A 15,306-nucleotide genomic window follows, 5' to 3' on the forward strand; every position below is an offset into this window, starting at 1 on the left:
CTTAGACCTTCACTCTGATTTAGGTAACCTTGAGTGCTGTAATAACACCACATTCAATCTATAAATACTTATTAAACACATAATGCCAGGCAGTATAGGCTTCCCTGATAGCTCAGTTGGTAAAGAATCTGCCTGCAAGGCAGGAGGCCCCGGTTTGATTCCTGGGTCGGGAAGATCCACTGGAGAAGAGATAGGCTACCCACTCCAGTATTCCTGCACTTCCCTTGTGGCTCAGCTGGTAAAGCCAGGCAGTATACTAAATCTGGGATATATTTTAGAAGACACTATCTCTGACCTCACAGAGATCCTGCTCTACTGAGGAAGAAAGAAGCAAGGCAATAAACAGGCAATTGCAATACACTGGAAGAAGTGCTATGGTCAGAGAAGGAGAAGGCTCTCTGGGGGTTTAGAGGAGGGAGAAATAATGCAGTCAAGGGATAAGAAATGGGGGGTAGGGCAGAAGGCTTCCCAGAGAAAATGATGGAGTTTACCAGGAGAAGAGAAGGGCTGAAATATTCTAGGTAGAGAGAATAGCATTTGTGATGTCTTCCAGGGCATGCCTTACTTTAAAAACTAAAATAAATTAACCTTGCTTTTGTCAGTTCAGTTCAGTTCAGTCTCTCAGTCATTTCCGATGCTTTGAGACTCCATGGACTGCAGCACGTCAGGTTTCCCTGTCCGTCACCAATTCCCAGAGATTGCTCAAACTCATGTCTATCAAGTCAGTGATGCCATCCAACCATTTCATCCTCTGTTGTCCCCTTCTCCTCCTGCCTTCAATCTTTCCCAGCATCAGGGTCTTTTCCAGTGAGTCAGTTCTTCACATCAGGTGGCCAAAATATTGGAGCTTCAGCTTCAGCATCAATCCTTCCAATGAATATTCAGGACTGATTTCCTTTAGGATTGACTCGTTTGATCTCCTTGCGGTCCAAAGTACTCTCAAGAATCTTCTCCAACACCACAGTTTAAAAGCATCAATTCTTCAGCTCTCAGTTTTCTTTATGGTCCAACTCTCACATCCATACATGACTACGGGAAAAACCATAGCTTTGACAAGATGGGCCTTTGTTGGCAAAGTAATGTTTCTGCTTTTTAATATGCTGTCTAGGTTTGTCATAGCTTTTCTTCCAAGGAGCAAATGTCTTTTAATTTCATGGCTGCAGTCACCATCTGCAGTGATTTTGGAGCCCAAGAAAATAAAGTCTGTCACTGTTTCCATTGTTTCCCTATTTGCCATGAAGTGATGGGACCAGATGCCATGGTCTTAGTTTTCTGAATGTTGAACTTTAAGCCAACTTTTTCACTCTCCTCTTTCACTTTCATCAAGAGACTCTTTAGTTCCTCTTCACTTTCTGCCATAAGGGTGGTGTCATCTGCATATCTGAGGTTATTGATATTTCTCCCTGCAATCTTGATTCCAGCTTGTGCTTTATCCAGCAAGGTGACATACTCCTTTCCCAGTTTGAAACCAGTCAGTTGTTCCATGTCTGGTTCCAACTGTGTCCTCTTGACCTGCATACAGATTTCTCAGGAGGCCAGTAAGCAACCTTAGAGGCTGCTGGGTCACAAACAGCTGCCAGCCCTGTGAGGGGGTCATCCAGGCAAGAGAACTCTAGGCTTTTTGCCACTTTCTGGGACCCTGCATGCCCGATGGGGCCCATTCTGGACTCCCCAGGCCCTGGGTATGGTTCCACACAGAAAATAACATGTCTGCAAGAAAGTTTCAAGATCTCAAAAAGCCTGTAAGAGAATAGTGCTCAGTCATAAAAAGGAATGAAATATTGCCATTTGCAGCAACATAGATGGACCTAGAGATTATCTTACCAAGTGAAGTCAGGTAAAGAGAAATACATGATATTACTCGTATGTGGAATCTAAAAAAAGCGATACAAATGAACTTATTTACAAAACAGAAACAGACTGAAGAGACACAGAAACAAATTCATGGTTACCAAATGGGAACGGGGTAGGAAAGGATAAATTAAGACCTTGGGATTAACACATACACACTACTATATACATATAATAATCAACAAGGACCTAGTGTATAGTACAGGGAACTAGATTCAATATATTGTGATAACCTATAATGTGATCATCTTTTTTCAGAAAAGAATCTGAGAAAAATATATATATACACACATATATGGGCTTCCCATGCAGTCCATGGGATTGCAAAGAGTCAGACATAACTGAGCAACTGAACTGAACTGATGGGCTTTCCAGGCAGCATAGCGGTAAAGTATCCGCCTGCCAACACAGGAGACACAGGAGACGCGGTTTTGATCCCTGCTTTGGGAAGATCCTCTGGAGTAGGAAATGGCAGCCACTCCAGTATTCTTGCCCGGGAAATTCCATAGACAGAGGAGCCTGATGGGCTACAGTCCATGGAGTCTCAAAGAGTCAGATACAGCTGAGCACGCACACAGGCACTCACACATACTGAGTCATTTTGCAGTACATATGAAACGTTGTATATCAACTGCACTTCAATTTTCAAAAAAGAAGGAAAAAAAAGCCTAGAAGAACTTGTACATTTGCTTGCAGAAAAACTAGAGGCTAATTAATACAAGTTTCCTCATTTCAGGCTGCAATTTTCCCAGCTCAGTTTAACAGATGTGGATGAAAAAATTAATAGTTGATCTAAGAAAGGAATGGAAACTTTTATTAGAGCCAATCTGAGGATTCTAACCTGGGAGACAGTCTTTCAGAAAGCTCTGAGGACTTTCCACCCGTTAGAGGTCAAAGCATAGTTATGTAAGCTTTTGAGACAAATGTACATCAAATGATGTATTATTGACAATTTACATAGTGCAGATCTGCACCTATGAAGGGAGTTGTGGGTCCTGTGTCATTATGGCCCTTTACAAGATTAAGAAGGACAGCTATCTCTTAAGGAGGTCTGGTTACTGCCGACGCACCACACACTCTCAAGGGGAGTGGGGAGACTGAAAGCTGCAAGGAAATTTTTTGGTTAAATTTTTTCCTGTCTTGCCATAAAATAGGAATTTTATTTAATCACAGTGATGACTGATATGCTACTAATTAGAAATGTTGGTTCATTTTGTCCACTGGAAAAAACACAAGATAAGAGCAGTGAGTTTCCGTTTTATTCAGGGACAGTACTGAGGACTGTGGCCCAGAAGACAGCCTCTCAGAGAGCCTCAAGGAACTGCTCCTAACAGGTAGGGGAGGGGTCAGTATGTACACGCATTTTTTTGTGGGAAATTGTGTGTGCACGCACACGCTCAGTTGTGTCCAACTCTTTGAGACCCTGTGGACTGTAGTCTGCCAGGCTCCTCTGTCTATGGAATATTCCAAGCAAGAATACTGGAGCAGTTTGCCATTTCCTACTCCAGGGATCTTCCTGACTCAAGCGTCGAACTCGCCTCTCGGACATTGCAGGTGGATTCTTTACCCCTGAGCTACTGGGGAAAACACAGGTAGTGAAGCAGGAAAAGTTTACTACTAATCAAAAAGAATAGATATCTCAAGGTAATGATTTTAGTGCTTATCTGTCTATGTAAGGGAAGATGAAAGCATCTGGGGTCATTGAAATCCTTCCTTAGATATGCATCTTAACTACCTAGGGGCCCTTACATCCAAAAGGCAGAATGCATCCTCCTGTTTTTCTATCCTGAATTCCCCTCAGGGTGCACTGTCACTGGTGACTGCACTACCCACTGTAAGTGGGTCTTGACTTAACCCTTTATATAAGGAGATGATGAGTGACACTTTTTGTTCTTTTTAAAATAATTTTATTGGGTATAGTTAATTTGCAATGTTGTGTTAGTTTCAGGTGTTCAGCAAAGTGAATCACCCTTATACATATATTCACTTTTTTTTTAGATTGTTTTCCCATACAGACCATTGCAGAGTACTGACTTCACTGTGATATACAGCAGGTTCTTATTAGCTATCTATTTTATAAATTGTACTATATATATGTCACTCCCAATCTCCCAATTTATCCTCCCCACCACCTTATCCCCTGGTAACCATAAGTTTTCTATATCTGTACTTTGTTTACCAGTCATAGGTACATCTTTTAAATAAGTCAAAGGATAAAAGATATTTCTTTCTTAGAAGTCAGATTTATTCAGATATGATTTATATACAACATTCACCCTTGTAAGTATGCAGTTTAGTGATTTTTGACAAACACATTCAGTTGTGTAACTGTCACCATAATCAAGATACAGAACATTCCCCTCACCCCAAAAAGTTCCCTTGTGTCCCTTTATAGTCAACCCATAACCCTACTCCCAGACCTTGCCAACCACTTATGTTTTATGTCCTATAGTTTTGCCTTTCCAAGAATATCATAGAAATGGAATCATATAGTATGTTTTGTTGTGAATATATATTTTCATTTCTTTTGGTTAAATAGCTAGGGGTGAAACAGCTGGATTGTATGGTATAATGTTTAATTATACCAGAAATTGCCCATGTGATTGAACCATTTTACATTCCCATCATCAGTGTGTGAGAATTCCAGTACTTAGGTTCAAGACTTTGTTTTTAGCAATACAAATAGGTGTGTAGTGGTATCTCATTTTGACTTTAATTTGAATTTTCTAATCAAATTATTCTAATCAAATTCTAATCAAATTATTTTAATAGGCAATATTTGTCTAGAGACACGGTGGGGTGTTTTTTTGTTTTTTGGCTGTGCCACGAGGCATGCAGAATCTTGGTTACCCGATCAGGGATTGAAGAGATGACCCCTGCAGTGGAAACATGGAGTCCTAACCACAGGCCAACCAGGGAAGTCCCTGGAAACACAATGTTTTAAAACTTGAGGCATCCTAGGTTGCTGGGGAGATCTCTCCCAGTCATGTGGCTGCAGGGGCATGCACTTCTTGCCTCTGGTCAGGAGAGGGCAGGAGAGGACAGAAAATGAGCTTTCCAGGCTTTGACTGTCAGGGGCTGCATCAATAGTATTGAGATGCATTACTGCATTTAAATGGCAACCCACTCCAGTACTCTTGCCTGGAGAATCCCATGGAGGGAGGAGCCTGGTAGGCTACAGTCCATGGGGCCGCAAAGAGTCAGACACGACTGAGCGACTTCACTCACTGCATTTATGGTTTTTCTCTGTGAACTCCTGGGAGGCTACCTCGTGAGACTTGACTCCCCAGATTAATCTTGTGACATGATTCAAGGCCAAACCTCTTAACCAACTTTATAAAATCCTAGGGACTGAGCTACCAAAACTGAACCACATTGGTAGAATCCTTAATAAGTATACCCTCCAATGTCACGCATCAGAGCTTGTGTTAGGGAGAACCACAGGCCACTAAGCTGGTAAACTCTGTTCTTCTCCAACTTTTCAAGAGCTGAGAGAAACTGAGGCAGGTCTTTGTGGGGGACAAGCCTCCACACTCCGGTCTGCTACAGGACCTCCTCTCTAGGACCTGGATGGGGGCAGTTTAGACGGGGCACGGCATAGATCTTCTGGGGCTGGGGCTGCCGGGTGCCCCCAAAGTTGTACTCCAGCCTGAGCCCTGGGCTCCGCCCTGGCAGCTGGAACGAAAAGGTCCTGAGGAGGATGGCAAACATCAGCAAGAGCTTCATCTGAGCCAGCTGGTCCCCTAGGCACACCTGATGCCCTGGAAGCAGAAGGAAAGGTCATGAGGTAGCAGGTAGTCCTGCAGTGGTCCCATCACACCCACCACCCACGACCAGTGCTACACCCCATACCTGCGGAGAATGGCAAAAAGACTTCCTTGACCACAAAGTTTCCATCCTTGTCCAGGAAGTGGCCAGGGTTGAACTGTCAGGGGGTCTCCCAACTCTCAGGGGCACAGGGCACAGAGACCAGGTTGGGCAATAGGATGGTGCCCTGCAGAGATGAGCTGGTGTAGCTCAAGGAGCTTAGTTGACCCAGCACCCAACCCTGATGCTGGGCTGACATGAGCTCAGGGAACACTAGGTGTGCAGGTGAGAGTCATCTAGGGCCAGGGAGCCCCAAAGAGATTCAGCAGAGAGACCCTGACAGCAGTGAAGTTGCTGGGCATTACTCTCTTGGCTAAGGGGCACCCACCTCTATCCTAAAGACTCCCAGCCCGGGCTAGAGACACAGTTCCCGCCTCCGAGGAAGAGGGCCAGTGGCTGGTGGGCATGACCAGAGGGGACCAAGTCCTTGAGCAGGGCAACAAACAGTGGTGGTGTGTGTGAGAGAGACTGGGTGTGTGCGTGAGAGAGAGAGGAGAAATGGAATGGCAGACAGACAAAGCATAAGGAAAACTGACTAAGGAGGCAGAGAGAGAAGAGACAGAAAGTTTCACTCCTTAGAATTAGGGAGAGGAGAGGGTGACCTCTAACCCTAACCCAAGCCCTCACTCTACCGCAAAGAAGAGTGACTGGAAAGAGAATCAGACTGATCAGATGGGAGCAGATGGGAGCCCCTGCCTCCTGTTGGTGACTTCTGCTCCACACCTCGCAGGCCCTGGGCTGAGCAAGAGGCCCCAGAGGAGGCAGGAAGGAGTTTGCTGTGGCCCCGGGACCTGGGACACACAGCCCCAGGGCTCTGAAGCAGGCCTCTTATTCTGCGGCTCCTTAACCAACACCAGAGAATCAAATTGGTCACCCCTGGGGGACTAGATAACTGGCCACATGATTCTTGGCTTTGACAAAGACATCTTGAAATTAAAGACAAAACCCCAGCAGTTTGAAGCCTGCACATCAAAGAGAAGCCAATGAGGAATGCAGAAAAGAGATAACATGTATCTTTTCAGAAGCCCTCTCCCCTCTTTTTTTAGTTGATCTACTGAAGCCTAAAGGGAGGGGCCTGACCCTAGCCATCCAGACCGACAGGTACCCAGGCCTCTTCACTCCACGGCTTTAGGCAGAGGCTTTTACATGGGAAGCACATGTTCCTGCTGCTGCCTGAGCAAGCTGTTTCCTAGTTATCGTCCTGGGACTTCCACCCCACACTCTGTTTTCCCTCCCTGGGATAAAGAAACCTCTGCGTTACGGCAGTTCTTAACAATCTCCTTTGGATGCAAAGGCTCTGGGCAAGATGCTCTTTTCCCTTCAGAGTTATTTATGTCCTGTTCTGGGTGATGTTCTGGACTTCTTGCAAAGTGACTGAGCGACCTTAACTCGTGGGACTGGCTCAGACATAGCCAGTACTCAACAAGGGCAACCCTCCCTCTCCTCCAAATTATAGAACCATCTGCCTGCTGGGTACCTCCTGAGGACTCTAGCCCAACTTCTTCCCTGTAAATGGCAGATTGGAGTTTATAATCAAATAGAATGTCTGAGGAAATGGGCTTGAAGTGCCACCTCTGTATTAGGGGCCATTGCTGTTATCACTGTCACTCGACTGTTGGAATGGTTAAGAACAGTTTAGGAATATCTGTAACATTTAATGATCTACTGTCAAGCTTTAATTCTGCTTTCAGGAGACATCTCTTGCCCAAGCTGGGAAAGCTGGATATTGATTCCAGGCTGTTAATGGTTCCCTGGAGCTCTTATCACAGAAAAAACTCTTAGAATCAATTGGCAAGAATGGGCTATTAATAAGGAAATTTCTAATCCCAGATGGCATAAAACAGAGCTGAATTCTAGTTCCCTCTTTGTCAACTTGACCTAATTTGGTATAACTCTTAGACCACCAGGGCCTGGGGCCTCCTACCAGACTAACAGCAGAATGAGTTGATGACATGGTCCTATCCTTACAATCCAGGAGACATTTAACCTCTGAACATGATGATCAAATACTGCCAAAGACTGTTCAGTATTAGCCAACCTAACAGAACAACAGACAATGCAAAGCATCTCCATCCAACATGCTGGCTCATTTACTTTACTAAAATGGGGTTTTTGGAACAATATGAATGGCAGGAGTATGATAAAAGGGACAAAAAAAAAAGTTGGAATCAGAAGGGCATGAATTAAACTCAGTTAAGTTTCTTACTAACTGTATGTTCGGGGCAGTTACATGAGCTCTCATCAGCTATCTGTTTAAAAAAATAATAACAATAGCAACAACATCAAAAGGACAGGATTATTATGAAGAAGAAAATGTATGGAGGCAGGGATCTCAAGTCTGATCAAATTAATAAGAATTTAATGATCACATCCTACCAGGCCCTTGCAATCAAATCTGCCCTGAACCACGGTTGTAAGAGTTGAACAAAGAATCTCATGATGGAGAAGATTGGGCTCCCATACCTTCTCTCTAGCCATCATTTCCATGGTGTACCATCTTGTACCAAGGCTTCTAGCAAGAACAGGCTGGAGCATCAGTGCTGAGCCAAAGCCCCTTTCTGAGTGAAGGCTTGGGGCTCTGATCATCACCTCCATGCACTGGGTGCCAAGATGAGAGACTCTGCCACATCGTCATTAAAATCGGCAGCCTTACCATCTGTGCTTCTTTAAAATGACACCCCACTCCCCAAATGATTCTTGGTACCTGGCATCCACTCCCCGTGAAACCCTCTCTGCTTGAGGGTGGGCTGGCTCTAGTGACTCGCTTCTGGCAAATAGAATATGGCAAAAGTCATGATATCATGTGGGATTAGGTTACAAAAAGACTAAGGCTTCTGTCTTCTCACTTGCTCTAATGGAGTTCAGCTGTTTTAAGCTCCCCTCTGTAGATTCCCAGTGTCAAGAAACTGAGGGCGGCCTCCAGCCAACTGTCCAGAATCAACTGAATCCTGAAGATGTGGGACCTCCCTATGGAGCCTTCAGGGAAGACTGCAGCTGCAGCCAAAAACTTCATCATAGCATCATGAGAGATACCGAATCAGAGCCATCCAGCTAAGCAGCACCTAGGCCCCTGACCCACAGACACTCAGATCTCTGACTCTCAGAAAAGCTATTGTTGTAAGTTGCTAAGTTTGGGGGTAATTTATTACACAACAAGAGAGGTAGGCTTCCCAGGTGGTGCTAGTGGTAAAGAATCCACCTGTCAATACAGGAGATATAAGAGACACAAGTTCAATCCCTGGGTTAGGAAGATCCTCTGGAGGAAGGCATGGCAACCCACTCCAGTATTCTTGCCTAGAGAATCCCAGGGACAGAGGAGCACGGTGGGCTACAGTCCATGGGGTCACAAAGAGTCGAACAGACTGAAGCAATGAGCATGCAAAGAGAGGTAGACAGTTAATTCAATAAACATCTTTTACTTAGGATCTGCATAGCAGTCAGTCATTGTGAAGACTGAATGCTGTAGTGGACACAAATCCCTTAACACAGTGAGGCTTGGCAGAGAGCAGGTTATTAGTTTTTAGAAATTATTAGAACCCATTTCATGTCAGAAACCTGTCTCAAGTTGGATCACCAGAGAGCTATAAACCTCAACTCTTATCTTTTTTTTTTTTTTTACTCCATACAAAAATGTATTCATGTCAACTTTCATCATTTAAAATGAGTTGGAGGTAAGAAGCTACCATTTGGAAAAATATTCCTGTATTTTTTAAAAACTCCTACTTAAGGCACCACTCAATATATACTGTCTACTGGCCTTCAAAAGTGTGTTATGAATGATGAGCTTCATAATAATTTCTTGGAGGGTGATAAGCCAAAGTTTTCCTCATACGGGTATGCTTGCTTTAATTACATGAGAGTCATAACTAATTTGGATTTCCTCTTTTGCCTTGACCCCAAGGTAGCTCAGACTCAAGTTATGTACATATACAGTAGCTGTTTTCAACCTAAGTAGTTTTTAACTTTATTTCTCTATCTCTTCTTATTCAGTACTTGTCCTTTTAACCTCTAAAATCACTGAGGATGGTGACTGCAGTCATGAAATTAAAAGACGCTTGCTCCTTGGAAGGAAATCTATGACAAACCTAGACAGTATATCAAAAAGCAGAGACATTACTTTGCCAACAAAGGTCTGTATTATAGTCAAAGCTATGGTTTTTCCAGTAATCACATACAGATGTGAGAGTTGGACAGTAAAGAAGGCTGAGCACCGAAGAATTGATGCCTTCAAACTGTAGTGCTGGAGAAGACTCTTGAGAATCCCCTGGACTGCAAGGAGATCAATCAATCTTAAAGGAACTCAACCCTGAATATTCATTGGAAGGACTGCTGATGAAGCTGAAGTTCCAATACTTTGCTACCTGATGTGAAAAGCCAACTCATTAGAAAAGACCCTGATGCTGGGAAAGATCAAAGTCAAAAGGAGAAAGGGACGACAGAGGATGAGATGGTTGGATGGCATCACCGACTCAATGGTCATGACATAAAGGATTCAGAATTACATATTCAGCATAATCATAGATACATTTAAGATATGTGGACAGAAAAGATTGGAAAGAAGAACATTAAAATATGTGCAGGGGTTACTTCTGAACAGTACAGAACATTTAAAAATATCCCTAAATGAGTATATTCTTTCACAATCATAACCCTCTTGTCTGGAATGCCATAGATAGAGATGGATGCATGGATGATTGACAGCCGGCAGACAGGCAGAAGCTGGAGCGGGTGGCTGCCCCGCAAAAGGTGTATTCTGCAGGCGCTGGATCGGTCGTGAGGTCACACGGGGGCCACCTACCTTGGGCACAGGGTGGCCGTGCACGCGAGTGGAGGTCACGCACTGGCGCACGGCGCCCACCGTCACGCCGCTGCTGGGGCGCTGCGCCTCCTGGAGGACAGCGCGGGTGTAGAGCAGTCGCTGCGGTCCTCACAACGGGTGGCTCTGGAGGTGCCTAGCACGGCGTCCAGCTCCTGCTGCACCCTCTCTGCCGGCAGCTCCACGTGGGTCCCAGGAAGGTGCTGCAGTTCAGCCTCCCGACCGTCCTGGTCCACACCCGGAGATAACCGCGGAGGCTCGGGGCTCCTGGGTCGCCCCACCTCACTCAGCCACCCTTGATCCCAACAGTGACAGGCTCTCTCTAAGGCAGAGCTCCTGAACAAGATTTTGCAGGGTTTCTTCTCCAGCGGTTCCAAGGGAAGGAGAAGGATTCATATGTGGTTACCCACTGTGTACCAGGTTTCCTATATGCAAGGAGTCCTATGGAGTAGGAACTGTCTTCTCCGTTTTACAGACAGGAAAACTGAGGCTGCAACCAGACAGGTACTCTGCTGAAGGTCACAAAACTGGTGGAACCAGGATGTGAACTTAGGTCATGGCTAGTCGGTCCCTGAGAGAACTCTAGCCACATTTTCTTTGTGATCTTGAGTGGGCATTAACACAGGGCCTGGCACTTAGAGGTACTGAATCAGTACTGAATGAGTGAAATAATACCACCTCATCTCACACTGGTTTTAAGTGGTTGAATTACTTACCCAGGATTACTCACTAAGTAGCCAGGAATAGAAATCCCCTCCCTGCCCCCTCTCCCCCTTCTGATTCAAAGCCATGAACATTTCCCATATCACAGGGGTCAGAGCAGGCCCCTCTCCCAGGGCTACAGACCAAAGCCAGTGACAGGGGCTGGTGCCTTCAGCCCAGAGGCCCACAGCCCAGGGCAGTCAGTAGGGTGTACCCATTGGCCCCCTTACCCTGGATGGCTCCATGTTGGACCATGTAGATGAGCGCCCAGCACAGAGTGGTGGCCATGGTGTCTGCCTTCCAGAAACAGGTCGAGCACCACCTGGATCAGGTTTTCTTCATTGAATGTGGAGACAGGGTCGTCCGTGGCCTAGTGGGTAGGCGGTGGGGAGAGCCGCTCCAGGTCTAAAGCTTTCCTTTAACAGAGCCCTGGGGTCTCCCTGAGAGAGGCCTGGCCAGTCCCTAGACTTGTGACCAGAATTCTCTGGGTAGAGGGAACTGCCCCAGGGGTGCTGGCTCTGACATCAGCTAGGTCCCCTGCTTCCCACCCTACCCATGTCTGCAGGAGCCAGCGCTGGCCTGGGAGAAGAACGGAGGAAAAACCCAAACGGCTGCTACTTTGGCATGCTCTGAAAGATTTGAGGCCAGGGTGAGGAACTGAGTTTATGGCTTTGAAACGAGATGCAGCTGGGAAGACTGCCCCTCCGTACCTCCCCCCACCCGGCCCCTCCCCCTGCTCTGGCCCTCCCCCTCACCTCTGGCCCTCTGCAGCCCTTTCAGGCCTGCCTTGATGATCTGGGCCAGATAGTAGCTGATGAAGTCCTTGGGGGCCTCAGATGTCCTGAGTTTGTGCCTGCTGAGCTCCCGGTGGATATAGCCCCACACAGCCTTCTGGTACCTAAACATCTCCTGGTAGGGGCCAGGCAGGCAGCAGAAGGCCCAGGGGAACAGATCGTTTAGCTGTGGGGTAAGAGGCCCGCCCAGGGGCCACTCAGGTGCCAGCACTGAGTCAGGGGAACTGAGAACGTTGCTGGGGACGCTGAAGGGGGCTGAGACCTCTGAGGTGGGCATCCCAGGAGGAACCCAGAAACAGGCCCTGTGGCCCTCCCCCTGCCTAAGTGACACTCACCCGGTTATGCCCTGGCTGAGGCCCATGCCTGTATCGGACCCTCAGGGGTCCACTGACCCGCACACCTGCCTCCTTAAGCGCCAACTTAACCGGCACCAAATGGTGCCGACAAAGGCCAGGCCAAAGTTGACGGTTTGAATCAGTTCCTGGAAGAAGGGATCCTCCGAGAGGAAGTGGCAGCTGAACACAAGGGCCCCAATGACTCTGGCTGTGGATATGACAATGGGTGAAAAGAAAGTGAAGTCACTCAGTCGTGTCCAACTCTTTGCAACCCCATGGACTGTAGCCTAACAGGCTCCTCCGTCCATGGGATTGTCCAGGCAAGAATACTGGAGTGGGTTGCCATTTCCTTCTCCAGGAGATCTTCCCAACCCAAGGATTAAACCCAGGTCTCCTGCATTGTAGGCAGACGCTTTACCATCTGAGCCACCAGGGAAGCCGGGAAGACAATGGGTACCTGAGGGTCAAAGGGTCCACCTGAGAGCAGAGGGGCAGGGCTCAGGGTGAAGAGGCAGAGAGCTCTGCCCTGAGCACTCCTCCAGTCTGTACACAGCTGCTCACTGCATTATTCATTCATTCTCAGTCCTCAGCTGTTCACTCAGAAAATGATCACTGAGCACCGTCTACGGGCCAGGCTTGGTGATACAGGTGCTGGGTTTGCAAGGAGAGGGGTGGGAGACACACACCACTTTAAACACACTAGAATGTGGGGTAGGTGTGTCCCAGCTGGGAGCAAAGGATGCAGGGACCTGGGATTCGGGGAGGGCTGCTTAGCAGATGATGTCAGCCAGGTCTGAGAGGAGCTGGGGTTTCTCAGAGGGAGGGAAGGGATGTGGATTAGGATATTCTAGAGGAGGATGAGCATGTGCAAAGGGTCTGTGGTGTAAAAGGCCCGAGATGTTGGGGGGAGGACATTTCCCCATCTGTAGAGAAGGGCTTCAGGCTTCCTCAAGGACTGGATATTCTGGGCCTGTGTCCACTCACCTGCCCACACTATAGAAATTTCCGATTTACTGATGTAGCATAAGTCCCCTCTTGGACCTGCAAAGGGTCCACTCCTCTACCCTTACGCGCGTGCACACACACACACACCACACACACACGGTTCAGCCTCCCTGCAGGAGTGTGCTGTGTGCTGTGGGGATTGGGGGGCTGTCCAGGCCACTCCTCACCCTGTTCCCGGTGGAAGGCCTCGACCAGCTCTGCCGCCTCTTCCTGCAGCCTCAGCTCCAGCGCCAGTGGGCCTCGGCCCAGCCCCCACAGACCAGGCAGAAGCATCTCTACTGCCGCCAAATGTGTGCCCATTGCTGCAGATGACCCCTGGACCAGGGGTGCGGCACATTCAGCAGTCCCTCCCAGCCTCCCTGGCCAAGGCCGCCCGGCCCGCACCCCAGTGGGGAGGGCAGACCCCTGGCGGCCTTCCCAGTCAGCTCTGGGATGGTGCTCTGGCTGGCCAGCCGGCCAGTGAGGGGCATCTGCAGCTCGTGGGGTCCGTAAGCCTGGTGCCGTCCAGGTGGGCTCAGCTGTGCCCTCCTCCCAGGCTGCCAACCTGATTTTGCCTTTAAGAGTTCCCATAGGAACTGGAGGAGGAGATAAAGAAGGGAACGGAGGACAGGGCCTGGAGGGGAGACAGGGGGCGGAGGGCGTTCGCTGAGCCAGGTGCTGTACTGGGCTCCTTCGGCTGAGTGGCTCACTTAACCTCCCCCCAACCCTGTCCCTGGGAGGTGAGAGCAGTCAGTCTCCCCATCTAACAGACGGGTACACTGAGGGACAGAGAGTGAGTGCCTCATCTGGAGCAGAGCTGAGACTTGACCCAGGTCTTTTTAACCCCTGGAGCTGGTTCCTCCCCATGCCACGCCTGCCCCTCGCACAGGGTTATCTGAGGAGAGCCGAGTCCTCCCAGCAGGTTCCTCCATGCCAACAATTCTGGGTCACCCCACTGGAGCCCCGTGTGCAGTCCCCACCCAGCCACCCCATCCCCAGCAGAGAGAGCAGCCTTGCCTCTTTCTCCAACTAGGTCCCGGAAGAGTGGGGTGAGGGGCCAGCCTGAGAGCTTCTCTGAGTGGGAGACCAGGGCTTCCTTCACCGCCCAGAAGCCACTCAGCACCACCACCGGCGCGGGGCCCACCCACACTGTGAACACATGGCCGTTGAGTCTGGGCCAGCTGCAGAGAGACGGGGTCCCAGGCTGCAGAGAGAGCTCAGCTGACCCCATTCCCTGCACCTTCCTTTTGGCATGAACCCCCTTCTCACACCCAGTACTCACCTTCTCAGAGCGCTCACTACCCATTCATCAGACAAGCCAAACCCCAGGTTCCCACAGTTGGCACTAGTGCCGGCGGGGATCACGTCACAGGCTCCCTGTGGGCTTAGCCTAGTCAGGGCCCAGGACTTACACACATGGTGTCTGATCGTTGAACCTCAACGACCCTGGGAGTTGGGTATGTTCCACCCATTTCACAGATGGTATTAAATTATCACTATACTTTCTCCAGAGCTTAGTGTCCAGTGTGGCCTTTACACAGGTTACTTTAGCTTTAGCGTACCATCAATGTGGGTATGAGGTACATATCATTATCTTTATTTTATGGCAATGGAGGCCAGGGAATTCCCTGGTGGTCCTGTGGTTAGGACTCCATGCTCTCACTGCTGGGGGCCAGGTTCAGTTCCTGGTGGGGGAATGAAGATCCCACAAGCTGCTCAGCACAGCCAATTAAAAAAAGAAGAGGAGAAAGAAAAGAAAATGGAGGCCAATAAAGAAGCAAAAGACCAGAATCTCACACCCAGGCCCCATGACTCTCAGTGCAGTGCTTTTTGGGGAGTCTGGGAATCATGGTCATCTCATATCTTCAACCAGAATTTTAAAGAATACTCAGTTGTTATCGATGAGAGCTGAGCATTGTCATGGAGAAGGGAATTGTCTCCAGCCCTCTAGTTCTCA

The 15,306-nt window shown here is 48.2% G+C and overlaps 1 pseudogene; it reads right to left on the reverse strand.

Annotated features, from left to right (window-relative positions):
* Window positions 1-5,394: 5,394 nt before the first annotated feature.
* Window positions 5,395-12,307, reverse strand: LOC133074067 (cytochrome P450 2J2-like; annotated as a pseudogene).
* Window positions 12,308-15,306: the final 2,999 nt, after the last annotated feature.

The sequence above is a fragment of the Dama dama genome, chromosome 19 (genome assembly GCF_033118175.1).
Source record: "Dama dama isolate Ldn47 chromosome 19, ASM3311817v1, whole genome shotgun sequence".
Taxonomy (NCBI): domain Eukaryota; kingdom Metazoa; phylum Chordata; class Mammalia; order Artiodactyla; family Cervidae; genus Dama; species Dama dama.